This window comes from Anomaloglossus baeobatrachus, chromosome 3 (genome assembly GCF_048569485.1).
Source record: "Anomaloglossus baeobatrachus isolate aAnoBae1 chromosome 3, aAnoBae1.hap1, whole genome shotgun sequence".
NCBI lineage: Eukaryota > Metazoa > Chordata > Amphibia > Anura > Aromobatidae > Anomaloglossus > Anomaloglossus baeobatrachus.
In genome coordinates this window covers 465,865,045-465,879,816 of record NC_134355.1, presented here as the reverse complement: position 1 = coordinate 465,879,816, position 14,772 = coordinate 465,865,045, and the positions used below count along the sequence as shown (strand labels likewise).

General features: G+C 46.6%; 1 protein-coding gene across 5 annotated transcripts in view; it reads right to left on the bottom strand.

The window, feature by feature from the left end:
• The window catches only part of MCF2L2 (MCF.2 cell line derived transforming sequence-like 2), a 644,468-nt gene that overhangs the window by 22,754 nt on the left and 606,942 nt on the right, over positions 1 to 14,772 (bottom strand). The window lies entirely within an intron of this gene.

Here is a 14,772-nt window from a genome sequence, read left to right as displayed (position 1 = left end):
CCGGTTTTTCTCACCTTGGTACATATATACACATTGGCGATACAGTTGTATTCTGCTGCCTTTGACAGTATACAATATATCTGAACGTTGATTTTTTTTTGTTGGGTTGGAGGAAGGGTCTACAGGTGTATTTAAGCCTACACAAATTATCACCCATCCACTGCATACGTGTTAAAGGCGTTATTCACCGTTGGGGCACCTTTATTTTTACTTAAATGCATTAAATTTGGAGGTAGAAATTCTATTTGCAATTGAGTTTCATTAGTTTGTGTAAGAGAACAGATTCCATTTTGTTCTTATAGTTTCCATCTTGTCCTATAGCTAATGATGTCATAGGGCTCAGCCAGCACTGATGGGCCGGGAAGTTTAACATTTCTGTTCACACCCCTATTGTTCTATAGGTGCATAGTTCGGATGGACAAGGCCTTTGCCTGTGAGCTTAAATAAACCAGTTACATGTGCTAATAAAGCAGAATTCTTTGAGTATACCATAAAGCATGTGTGTGCTGCATTGATTTCCGGAGTACTCGTAAAACAAATCTTATTAATTTGGAGTTCCAGAGGCATAGAAGGAGAATATTTTGCTCACAGTTTGTCTCTTATTATTTTTTCCTGCACATTCAAATTTGAGTAAAGAAATCTGTCCACAATCCCTTTAAGGCCTAAGACACACGGCATGAAAACCGGTGCGAGTGGACTGCGATAAAAAAACGCATTCCACTCCGACCAATATTAGCTTGTGTGTCAGCACACATGAGCGATTATTTTCTCAGCCCTAATCGGACCGAGAAAATAATCGCACCATGCTGCAATTGTAATGCGATCATTGTTTCTCTCGTACCCATTCAAGTCTATGGGGAGAGAGAAAAATCGCACTGCACTCGCAGTACACCGGTGAACCGCGAGTGCAGTACGAGAATGGCAATAGCCGGCTACGGAGGAGAGAGGGAGATAAATTCCTCCCCTCCTCAGTGCCGGCCCGCCCCCCGCAGCTGAGGTCCGCTCGCACGGTCAGACCTCAGTCGCAGAGACACTCGCATGACACTCGGCTTTGCTGTACTGCCAGCATGAGCCGAGTGTCATGCAAGGGGATTGCAGTAATCCCCGTGTGGCCCCAGCCTAACTATTGGATCGGTGTGGAAGCCCCACTAATAAATAGGCAGGAGACTTGTGCTCCCTTGTCTGCACCAGAGCACAAGACCATGTCCATCAGTAGCTCAATGGCATGACCGATCACACATATTCCTTGTCTCTCCAGACAAGTGTAAGATGCTAATAAAGGTGTCTGAGTGAAGGCCACCTTTGGGTATTTTCACCATCAAGGACTTGACTGCAGTGGCAAGACACATGAACAATTACGATAACCCCCCATTCAACTATTCCTCGCTGTAGTCTGGGAGACCCAGATGACAGCTGGAGGGGAGATAAGTCGCCCATCCTGGTGATCCATTAGGGTCCCACACCAAATCTAACGCAAACCACTTAAAGACCGCTTTACACGCAATGACATCGCTAATGAGATATCGTCGGGGTCACGGAATTCGTGACGCACATCCGACCTCGTTAGCGACATCGTTGTGTGTGACACCTACGAGCGACCGCTAACGATCCGAAAAATGGCAAAAATCGTTCCTTTCCCAAATATCGTTGCTCATTTTGGACGCAGGTTGTTCGTCGTTCTTGAGGCAGCACACATCGCTACGTGTGACACCCCGGGAACGACGAACAACAGCGTTCCTGCGTCCTCCGGCAACGAGGTGGGAGTGACGTTAATGCGGCTGCTCTCCGCCCCTCCGCTTCTATTGGTGACCCGCTGTGTGACGTCGCTGTGACGCCGCACGAACCTCCCCCTTAAGAAAGAGTTTGTGGAGCAATGGAATAAATGGAAATTAATGGATGGAATAAATGGAATTAATATAACAGCAAAAACTGGACACTTTTAACCTGGTGACAGGTCCTTTTTTATAAAACTATGATTTTTTACCTTTATACGTGGAGTTACTTACAATGAAAGAATACTACACTATTTATAGAGAAAACATTATTTGTCAAGTCAGACTTGAATGTGTTCTTTGTTTAAATTGGAACTCAGAAGTTAGAGCAACAGCCAAAGATTGTTTTGGCCAATCTTTCGACAATCATTTAATAAACATACCTGTTTTTATTTTTATTAATAATAATAATAATAAAAAATATGTGCACAGGAGTGTAGAGGTATAAATCCACTGAATGCTGTAATAGTTCTCTTATCATACTACTCTGATCTATTTCTGACAAACAAGTTGATAAAGCTAAAAACATTAGCCTGCGGTTGGATCCAACATCCTGTTACTTGAGGAACAAATATGCAATTATTTGCAGTAAATAGAATTAAAGGGAACATGTCATTAGGATTTTATACCCCAAACTAATGATATGATTGTAAAGGCCCTTTAAAAAATAATTTCTTGTAGAAAGCCATTTTGTTGAAAGTGTGTGATAAGAGTGACACTGGCAGCTATCCTGCCTCTCTCCTGTCTTTCTCCCTAATTTCTACCCGATGCCTGCTTCCTGCCTATCTCCTTATTCCCCACCCGCTGTCTGCCTTCTGCCACTCTCCCTATTCCACCCCCACTGTACTCTGCCTGTATCGCTATTCCCCACCTGCTGCCTGCCCCTCCTCTCTCCCTATTTCCAACCGCTGCCTGCCTACTGCCTCTCTCCCTATTTCTTGCCCATTTCCTGCCTCCTGCTTCACTACCTATTCCCTGCCCGCTGCCTGCCTTCCTCCCTATTTCATGCCCGCTGGCTGGCAACTGCCTCTGACTGACAGATCCCTCATGTGTCATTAACCTGCTTTCCCTGCCCAAGATCTCAACCATGTGCTGTTATTGTCAGGCGCAACGTAATCAGGGCCCTACTGTGCATACACAGCACCAATGATGCTGCTTTTGCAAGATTTTAGTGTCCACCAAAGTCTGCTCCTGCAACTTCTTCTTCGGTCACCAGGTGCCGCCGTACTCCCGCTGTGGGTAGTGCTGGTGATAGGGGAGGAGTCAGTATCAGTGGCTCTTGTGGGCTCAGGCTCTGCCCATCCACTAAGCTGGGTTTCACTAGGACCTGCAGTATCACTGGCTGACTGTGGGGGTGTGTGCCTTTCAGCTAAAGTTATAACCTTTCAGCTACATCCAATGGGAAGGCACCACAACCTTCTTATTCCTCCTCCAGTCTGCTGATCGTCACCAGATGTAGTCTGTATATATTCACTGCAGCGTCTCCAGTTCCTGCCCTTGTACTTCTGCTACCTGTGTTATGACCTCTGCCTGATTTCTGACCATTCTCCTGCCTGCAATTTTTGTACTTCGCTGCCCTCTCCGGTTTGACCTTAACTTGATTTACTGACCACCCTTTTGCCTGTTGATTTTGCCTCTTCTGTACCTTCTAGTTTTGACCCTATTTGGCGACCACTCTTCTCTGGATTGTAAAATTAACGCTATTACAGTAGAGAATCAGTACCCTTTGCCACTCATCCCCAATCACTATAACCAGCTCATAGAAGCCCAGTGGTACACTAAACTTGATCTCAGGGGTGCATATAATCTAATCTGCATCAGAGAAGTAGATGAGTGGAAAACGGCATTTAACACACCAGAGGGACACTATGAGTACCTAGTAATGCCTTTTGAGTTAAGTAATACGCCGGCTGTCTTTCGGAACTTTGTCAATGACATTTTCAAAGATATCTGGGGTCAATATGAGGTGGTCTATCTGGATGACATCTTGATTTACTCTACTGACATTATGTCACATGTTGTATATATACGCACTGTACTACAAAAGCTCAGAGATTACTCCTTGTTTGCTAAACTTGAGAAATGTGATGTCTGTCCGGGACCACAGACTCAGAGTGACTGTCACGGACAGACTAGAGGCAAGCTACCAACTCAGCAGGATCCCAAGAACCCTGAAATCCTGTAACTCCTGTACAGGGATCTGGAATTACAACAAGGTCCAGTAGATCACTGCCTATGGAAAGGCTGAAATCCAGAGAAAGGGTGCTTTACACGCTGCGACATCGCTAGCGATAGCTAGCGATGTCGTGCGCGGTAGCACCCGCCCCCGTCGTTGGTGAGACATTTGGTGATCGTTGCCGTAGCGAACATTATCGCTACGGCAGCATCGCACGCACATACCTTTTCAGCGACGTCGCTGTTACTGCCGAACAATCCCTCCTTCAAGGAGGAGGTGCGTTCGGCATCATAGCAACGTCATTGCGGTGTCACTAAGCGGCTGCCCAATAGCAGAGGAGGGGCGGAGATGAGCGTCCGGAGCATGCCGCCCACCTCCTTCCTTCCTCATTGCCGGTGGACGCAGGTAAGGAGATGTTCGTCGTTCCTGCGGTGTCACACATAGCGATGTGCTTGCAACCTCAGGAGTCCGCTCCCGGCTGGTTGTCGCCTAAGGAGCCCTTTGCCCGCAGACGCTGGCCTGTGGGATCTCTGAGCCGTGGCGGTGGCCTGTTATTCCCCTTGGTGGGCTGTTGCCTTCAATCAGGACTTTCGGTGGGACAGGACCTCTAGTCCTAGCCGCAATCAGTTAATTAACCAGTTCCAGTCGCTTCTAGACCTAGCTTCAGGGTCTGAGTACCCCCCCTGTGTGCTCCGGTTTCCGAGTCAGTTCCTTGGGTCGGTACCGCCGGGCTACAACCCTGTCCCGGTCCACCTCGGTTCCACCGAGCCGTCTTCCTGGCTCCTGCAGACGGAGACCGCCGTATGCCTCCTAGCCAAAGGCACCAGGGCTCCTACCCTGGTACCTGTCAGTTTTTCTCAGGCCCAGACACATGCCTGACCTCCACTCTCCTTGAACTCTGAAACTGAACTGCACTCCCTAACTGAACTGACTTGCCCCGCCCCGGGCTGTCTAAAACTCCTAGGTGGGCGTCTTCCAACCATCTGGTTCCGCCCCCTGGTGTGTCTATCAAGCCCTTAGGGGGTGACTAGGGTTTTAAGGGTTGGCTGATGTCACCTGTGAGGGAAGGGTATTGTGAGGGGCCCTATTTGTGACTACCTGGCCCGGCCAGGGCGTCACAAATATACACAGACTATATCTCGTGGGGACCAGCAGACTGGAGGAGGTATAAAAAGGGTGTAGTGCCTTTCCATTGGCCGTAGCTGAAAGGTGATAACTTCAGCTGGAAGACACACATCACCACAGTCAGCCAGAGGTACTGCATGTCCTAGTGAAACCCAGCTTAGTGGATGGGCGGAGCCTGCACCCACCAGAGCCACTGGTACTGACTCATCCTTTATCACTAGCATTGCCCACAGCGGGAATACGTTAGCACCTGGTGACCAAAGCAGAAGTTACAGAAGCGGACTTTAGTGGAGACGTGACACTTAGGCACTGAAACAAGAATGACCTATTATAGACAGGAAACAGGTGGTGGGAAGGGAGTAGGGAAACAGACAGAATAGTTGTCAGTGCAGTGTACAACCCCCATGCACTCATTAGCACACAACTTAAACTACAAAGTTCTCTAAAACAGCAAAACGGATTTTGACAAGAAAGATAAGGATTTATTCAGCATGAATGCACCGCTACATCAGCCAAGGCAAAAGTGTGATTATACAGTTCTTTACAGTTTTGCATTAGAAAACTCATCAACCAAACTTTTAAACTACCCTAACGCACCCCTCCTCCACTAACGCAATCTTAATCTTTCCCCAAAGTACGTTGACTCACATTTCTTCCTCCATCAGTGAAATCACAGGTTTTAACATCCTTTTTCTATTCACTCAGTTTTCTAGTGTCCGGAAGGCACTTTCAATTTCCCTAGTGTGCCAGTTATGTCTTCCAATAGATACCACTTCGTTAAAGTAAAGGGTCTCATATAATTAATTATTTCCATATCTGTGTGGTAACGTAATAAAATTTTTTTCCATTTCACTATGAATGGGTTTATTGCCTTCTGTCTTTAACCAATCTAGATTGAGTAAAGCCTTGAGCTGCCCCAAGACTTCTCTCACACCAGGCAGTACCTCACTCAACGAGTGTCTTAATATGGTTGTTTTGACCACTAAACACACAGAATGAAACAAATTTGGGATTGATCCTTTTCCTTCTTCCCATCTCTCATCACCCTCTTCTGCAAAGTGGAATAAATATAATAAAGGATTCAGAGTTATATTCTGCTTCCAGAGGTTGTCCACCATCCGTCTCACATCATCCCAAAGTTTCCTTACTGCTGGACACTCCCACAGCCTATGGAATAGATCCGCATCCCTGAGCTTGCATTTTGGGCAGTGCATCTTCTGATCCCTCATTGTTGCCGATATTGGGATATTAAAAGCTATAACTGCTCTATGCATAATCCGGAATTGTGAATCTCTCCAAACCTCGCTCGCTTTCTTCACCCACTTAAAATCTTTTCTCCAACCTCCATGTCAGTTCTACCAATTTGTCTTATCCAGCTACTAAAGACTAGGTCCGGTTTGCTATCAGCAAACACCGCTCTATACGTTTTGTATAGTGTTGTAATCGTAGGTTTATCAGCAGAGGGGGAAAGAAAGCTGTCCATGTCATTACTAGAGATGAGCCACCCCCCTAGCGTTCGAGTTCGGTTTGTCGAACGGAGGCTCCGTTGGACGAACGTTCTATGAACTGTTCGACGAACCACTCGAACCCCATTAAAAACAATGGCAGGCAAACACATAAAAACACACAGAAAACAACTTCAAAGGTGTCCAAAAGGTGACAAACAACTCCCAAGACACCACAAACACATGGGAAAGTGACAAGGACATATACTCATGCGAAAACAAATGAGCTGGATGAGTAAAAAGAGGAGGAGACACAGATATAGGCATGTCATGCCCTTCTAAAATTATGTAAAACACAGCAAGTGGACTCCAAGCAGAGTCTCCCTTTTTCCCAAAAATTGGGCCACAGACACCACTTCAGTGGCATCACTTGGACCCCAGTTGCAAACTGGATGTGTTGATTTACATCAAGCACATTAAAAAATATGCCAGCCTTAACTGTCCCCAGGATGACACCGGGGTAGGTAGCAAAGTCCTTGCTGAACCATGACTTGTTCATCTTGGCTCATTGTTAAAAACACAGCAAGGGGACTCCAAGCAGAGTCTCCCTTTTTTCCAAAAATTGGGCCACACACACCACTTCAGTGGCATCACTTGTGCTCCAGTTGCAAACTGGATGTGTTGATTTGCATCAAGCACATTCAAAAATACGCCAGCCTTAACTGTCCCCAGGATGACACCGGGGTAGGTAGCAAAGTCCTTGCTGAACCATGACTTGTTCATCTTGATGAACGTTAGTCTGTCCCCATAGTCACTGGACAGATGCGTGCACTTATCTGTCAGCACACACCCAGCAGCACTGAAAACACATTCAGATACAACACTGGCTGCGGGACACGACAAGATCTCCAAGGCATAAGTGGCAAGCTCAGGCCATTTTTCAAGCTCGGAAGCCCAAAATGAGCAAGGCTCCAGTTACACAGTCATGGCATCGATGTTTATTTGGAGATACTCCTGTATCATCTTCTCCAGCCGTTGACTATGTGTCAGACTTCTTGTCTCTTGTGGCCTTGCAAATGATGGTCTAAAAAAATTATGAAACGATTCCATAAAATTGCTGTTACCACCAGATACGGTGTTGCTGGTACGGTTTGACTGATGATGACGAGACAGTCCCATGTTTGGCAAGTTACAACTGGGAGATTCACTCTGTGCACTACTGGTTTTGGTGGAAAAGCCGACATAAGATTGCGTAACAGCTTCTGCTGATACTCCTGCATACGTGCGTCCCTTTCTATGGCTGGAATTATTTCGCCAAATTTGGACTTGTAACGGGGATCTAAGAGTGTGGCAACCCAGTAGTCATCATTACTTCTAATTCGGACAATCCGAGGGTCATGTTGTAGGTAGTGCAGCAAGAAGGCGCTCATGTGTCTTGCGCATCCCTGCACACCAAGTCCTTGCTGTGTTTGTGGCGGCGAGGTGATAACCGTGCTTCCTTCCTCTGACATCTCCCCCCAACCTGGAACAACCGAAATTTGACCAAGGTCTCCCTTATCTGCTGATTCTTCCATGCCCATCAAGAGTTCATCCTCCATTTCTTCCTGGGCTCCTGCACCTTCCTCAACAGTTTGGCTGCTACCATGCGCCCTTGATAATCCCTTTCTCCCACCGTCCCATGCCTGCCGCCTTGGTGATGCAGAACGTCTGGACCTTGCAGATCTTGGTAGCTCTTCCGCATATGAATCCTCCTGTACTTCCTCCCCTTCCTCTTGTCCCACCCCCTGACTCCGAATAGTGTTTAGAGTGTGCTCCAGCATGTAAATTACTGGAATTGTCATGCTGATAATGGCATTGCTAGCGCTAAACATATTCGTCGCCATGTCGAAACTGTGCAGAAGGGTGCATAGGTCCTTGATCTGAGACCACTCCAGCAGCGTGATCTGCCCCACCTCTGCATCTCGTTGGCCCAGGCTATACGTCATAACGTATTGCACCAGGGCTCGGCGGTGCTGCCACAGTCGCTGCAACATGTGTAAAGTCGAACTCCAGCATGTCGGCACATCGCATTTCAGGTGATGACCCGCCAGGCCGAAAGACTTCTGGAGCAATGCAAGTCGGTCAGCTGCGCTGGTTGAACGGCTGAAGTGAGCAGAGAGTGACCATGCCCTGTGCAGAAGCCCATCTAGGCCAGGATAGTGGGTTAAAAATTGCTGGACTACAAGGTTCAACACGTGAGCCATACAAGGCAAGTGTGTCACCTTGCCCCGGTGTAGGACCGCATCCAGGTTTGCAGCATTATCGCACATGGCCTTCCCTGGCTGCAGGTTGAGTGGAGACAACCATTTACTAAACTCGCTCTCCAGAGCTGACCACAACTCCTCAGCTGTGTGACTTTTATTTCCCAGACATTTCAACGTAAAGACCGCCTGATGCCGTTGAGCTCTGCTGCCAGCATAGTAAGGAGGTGTGCGGGATTCTTTGTGCGCAGTTACAACGCGGTGGGCTTGACCAGGTAGGCTTGGGGCAGAGATGGAGGACCCAGACGAGGTTGAGGAGGCAGAAGCAGTGGAGGAATCTCCATCTCGCACCATAGTTACACAGTGCCCAGTCAGCGACATGTAATACCCCTGTCCATGCTTACTGGTCCAAGTATCGGTGGTGAAATGCACCCGGTCACACACAGAGTTTCTCAAGGAAGCGGTGATGTTGTGTGCGACTTGCTGGTGTAGCGCAGGCACACCTTTCTTGGAGAAGTAGTGGTGACTGGGCATCTGGTACTGGGGCACTGCGACGGACATAAGGTCTCAAAAATCCTGTGTCCACCAGGCGGAAAGGCAGCATTTCTGTAGCCAACAGCTCGCAGAGGGTGAAAGTCAACCTCTTAGCTTTGTCATGGCTCAGAGGAAATGGCCTTTTAATTGTCCACATCTGAGGGACCGAGATCTGGCTGCTGTGCGGAGACGGTGTGGAGTAGGGTGTCCCTGGAAAAGTGCAGGTCTGTGAGGAAAGTGCAGGCGGAGATATGATATTGCCTTCATCCAAAGTTGGTGCTCTCAATGTCTGAGAGAGCTCTACAACAGCACCTGTTTCCCCTCCCAAAACAACTGATGATGACCTGCCAAGCAAACTGCCTGTTGCGGTGAAAGAGGTGGAAGGTCTGCGTAGAAAAACATGTGTGACAGCTGTCCTCACAGTCATAGAGGCTGAAGAGCGCGCGGATGCAGTTGAAGGGGCAGACGGTGGTTGGCCCGCTCCGCTAGGCCGCATTGTAGCACAGTGAGCTTCCCACTGGGACTTATGCTTGTTATTCATGTGACGGTTCATAGACGAAGTAGTCAAACTAGTGAGTTTTTGGCCTCTACTTACAAATTGGCGACAAAGCCTACAGATCACATGAGATGGGTGATCCTTTGCGATGTCAAAAAAGGACCAGGCAATGGAACTATTAGAGCCCATGCGACCTGCAGAGCCACACTGACTTGTGCTCAGAGGCAGAGTTGTGACTGAGGATGCAGTTGTTGACGTGCTTCCAGTACTCCATCTTTGTCCAGGAAGGCGCAAGCTAACCTCGTTGTCAGTCTCATCCTCCTCCACCGCCTCTGCTGACCTCCTCGAGTGCCTGACTGTGGGTTGACAGTAAGTGGGATCTAGAACTTCATCAACCGTTGTGTTTGCACTCCCCTCGCCCTCAGACCCAATCTCTTCCTGCCCTGACTGAATAGTTAAGTTATCATTCCAATCAGGTATCTGAGTCTCATCGTCATCAGTATGTTCCTCATTGTCTCCACCAAGAGGTGTTACAGTTTGTGAATGAGGGTCTACATTATGCTCAGAAACTTGGTCATCAGGGCCTGAATCAGACTCACAAAGCTTCTGGGCATCACTGCAGACCATTTCCTGGTCTGTACTCACTGTAGCTTGGGTGCAGACCTCTGATTCCCAGGCTATAGTGTGACTGCACAGCTCTGCAGACTCACCTGGGAGCTGGGAGAAAGCAAGTGCGATTGGGGTGACAACACAGAGGACTGTTGTTTTCTGGGTGTTGAAGTTGAGGTGTAGGAGAGGCCACTTGTTGGAGCACTTGAGATCCATTCAAGCATGTTCTTTTTTGTGCATCATCTACCTTTGTTACAGTAGTTCGGTTCCGTAAAAAAGGGAGCACATCAGATTGTCCACGGAAAGTAGTAGACATCTTACTTTTGCTTGAAGATGGCCTTTCATCAGCAGATGTTACTGTAGCTTTACCCCCTCCCCCACGGACACAAACTTTTTTTCCCTGTCCAAGACGCCTGTTCCCTCTTTCCACCAGCATCTGTCCTTTTGCCACTCATTTTGTTTGTGACCAGATTGGACACTTAAAATGTCCTAGCAAAAAATGAAGGGGTGGTGTACAATGCAGAGGTGGTCTAGCTTTATTGACAGCTGAAGAACCAACACTGACTATCCCTGACAATGCAACTATGGCCCTAAAACTGTCAGCACTGTTTGCTATAAAAATTGAGTAGCAAAAATGGGCAGGTGTGTAGAATGCAGAGGTGGTGTACCTTGCTTGGCACCAGAGGAACACTAAGTTAGTATCCCAGACACTTTTAGTATGCCACTAAGTGTCAGAACTGTTTGCTATAAAAATTGAGTAGCAAAAATGGGCAGGTGTGTAGAATGCAGAGGTGGTGTACCTTGCTTGGCACCAGAGGAACACTAAGTTAGTATCCCAGACACTTTTAGTATGCCACTAAGTGTCAGCACTGTTTGCTATAAAAATTGAGTAGCAAAAATGGGCAGGTGTGTAGAATGCAGAGGTGGTGTACCTTCCTTGGCACCAGAGGAACACTAAGTTAGTATCCCAGACACTTTTAGTATGCCACTAAACGTCAGCACTGTTTGCTATTAAAATTGCGTAGCAAAAATAGGCAGGTGTGTAGAATGCAGAGGTGGTGTACCTTGCTTGGCACCAGAGGAACACTAAGTTGGTATCCCAAACACTTTTAGTATGCCACTAAGTGTCAGCACTGTTTGCTATAAAAATTGAGTAGCAAAAATGGGCAGGTGCGTAGAATGCAGAGGTGGTGTACCTTGCTTGGCACCAGAGGAACACGAAGTTAGTATCCCAGACACTTTTAGTATGCCACTAAGTGTCAGCACTGTTTGCTATTAAAATTGTGTAGCAAAAATGGGCAGGTGTGTAGAATGCAGAGGTGGTGTACCTTGCTTGGCACCAGAGGAACACTAAGTTAGTATCCCAGACACTTTTAGTATGCCACTAAACGTCAGCACTGTTTGCTATTAAAATTGCGTAGCAAAAATAGGCAGGTGTGTAGAATGCAGAGGTGGTGTACCTTGCTTGGCACCAGAGGAACACTAAGTTGGTATCCCAAACACTTTTAGTATGCCACTAAGTGTCAGCACTGTTTGCTAATAAAAATTGAGTAGCAAAAATGGGCAGGTGTGTAGAATGCAGAGGTGGTGTACCTTGCTTGGCACCAGAGGAACACTAAGTTAGTATCCCAGACACTTTTAGTATGCCACTAAGTGTCAGCACTGTTTGCTATAAAAATTGAGTAGCAAAAATGGGCAGGTGTGTAGAATGCAGAGGTGGTGTACCTTGCTTGGCACCAGAGGAACACTAAGTTAGTATCCCAGACACTTTTAGTATGCCACTAAACGTCAGTACTGTTTGCTATTAAAATTGCGTAGCAAAAATAGGCAGGTGTGTAGAATGCAGAGGTGGTGTACCTTGCTTGGCACCAGAGGAACACTAAGTTGGTATCCCAAACACTTTTAGTATGCCACTAAGTGTCAGCACTGTTTGCTATTAAAATTGTGTAGCAAAAATGGGCAGGTGCGTAGAATGCAGAGGTGGTGTACCTTGCTTGGCACCAGAGGAATACGAAGTTAGTATCCCAGACACTTTTAGTATGCCACTAAGTGTCAGCACTGTTTGCTATAAAAATTGAGTAGCAAAAATGGGCAGGTGTGTAGAATGCAGAGGTGGTGTACCTTGCTTGGCACCAGAGGAACACTAAGTTAGTATCCCAGACAATTTTAGTATGCCACTAAGTGTCAGCACTGTTTGCTATAAAAATTGAGTAGCAAAAATGGGCAGGTGTGTAGAATGCAGAGGTGGTGTACCTTGCTTGGCACCAGAGGAACACTAAGTTAGTATCCTAGACACTTTTAGTATGCCACTAAACGTCAGCACTGTTTGCTATTAAAATTGCGTAGCAAAAATAGGCAGGTGTGTAGAATGCAGAGGTGGTGTACCTTGCTTGGCACCAGAGGAACACTAAGTTAGTATCCCAAACACTTTTAGTATGCCACTAAGTGTCAGCACTGTTTGCTATAAAAAATTGCGTAGCAAAAATGGGCAGGTGTGAAGAATGCAGAGGTGGTGTACCTTGCTTGGCACCAGAGGAACACTAAGTTAGTATCCCAGACAATTTTAGTATGCCACTAAGTGTCAGCACTGTTTGCTATAAAAATTGAGTAGCAAAAATGGGCAGGTGTGTAGAATGCAGAGGTGGTGTACCTTGCTTGGCACCAGAGGAACACTAAGTTAGTATCCTAGACACTTTTAGTATGCCACTAAACGTCAGCACTGTTTGCTATTAAAATTGCGTAGCAAAAATAGGCAGGTGTGTAGAATGCAGAGGTGGTGTACCTTGCTTGGCACCAGAGGAACACTAAGTTAGTATCCCAAACACTTTTAGTATGCCACTAAGTGTCAGCACTGTTTGCTATAAAAAATTGCGTAGCAAAAATGGGCAGGTGTGAAGAATGCAGAGGTGGTGTACCTTGCTTGGCACCAGAGGAACACTAAGTTAGTATCCCAAACACTTTTAGTATGCCACTAAGTGTCAGCACTGTTTGCTATAAAAATTGGGTAGCAAAAATGGGCAGGTGTGTAGAATGCACAGGTGCTATAGGTAGCAGGACAGCAAAGGAAGCCTCAGTTTCTATCCCTGCCAATGAAAAAATGCAGCAAGGAATTGCCTGAGCTGATGTAGCCAGACACTGTTATCTAAAGCCCTGCACAGCCTTGGCACGGACCTGCCTAGCAACAATGTTTATGAACGGCTGTAATGCAGCCCTGAAAAGGGCTGAAATTACAAGTAGTCCCTAATCCCTAAAGCGCTGTGTAGATTGCACTGTATGTCTATAGCGCACACAGCAGAAGCGGAAGCGGGAGCGGTGACTGTCACCCACCCGCAGCAGACAGATAATGGCGGCGACGGGGAAAATGGTCGGATCTTATAGAGCAAAGACATGTGACATGCACAGCCTATGACACATGCCCTTGCTTATCTGGCAAAAATCCACTTTGCTGTGTGTGTGTCTGTGATTTGCTGACAGCCTGGCCTGCCCCACTGTATGCGCGGTTAGAAAAAAAAAATGGCGATCAGCATTCTTTCAGCACTCAGCAGCAGCACTGATCTAAACCTCGTCCCCCCCGCACACTATACGCTGAATTTTGATAATATCATGATTCACAGTGACTCACACTATTACAGTGAGAAGCCAGCTAGTAACTAGCTACGCTTTTTGTTGATCAAACCGTTCTCGAACGTAACTCGAACTACCGAACTTTTACCAAATCGTTCGAGTTCGTCAAACGACTCAAACACCCCCCCAAAATTACTTGAACATGAAATTGGCGAACCTCGAATCCAGCTCATCTCTAGTCATTACTCCTTGTATCTTCGTCTACCTGTATCAATAGAAACATTACCATCTCTTTTATTTGTGCATACTGTAGTATCCATGTTATTTAAATAAAAGCTTACAGTATAACCTGACTTTAAATTCATCCATTGGTTTCATAAATTACTCTTTTTAAAGCTGAAACCCTCCCAAATTTGGGTTAGGTTATGAAAAAAAAGTTGCTGAAATATTGATCATTTAATGAACACAGAAAGGTCAGATTTTGGCAAGACAAAAGTTTTGTTGCCTTGTCATATAATGCACCCTATCCTAGTTTATATCCTCACCTGTGCTCACTACATGATCAGTTAATTAGTGGGTGTGTATAAAAAGAAGCCCAGCACCCCAGGCCTTCAGTTGAACTGCAACCTGACTTCTGACAACATGCTAAAAATCCCCCCTGCGACCAAAGCCTTGATTATCAAGAGGCTGAAGAACAGATCCACTGCAGAGGTGGCTGGCACCTTTAATGTGTCTCAGCGTCAGGTACAAAGAATTAAAAAAAGATTTAAAGAGACTGGAGATGTTTTTGACAAGCCCAGGTCCGTCAGAC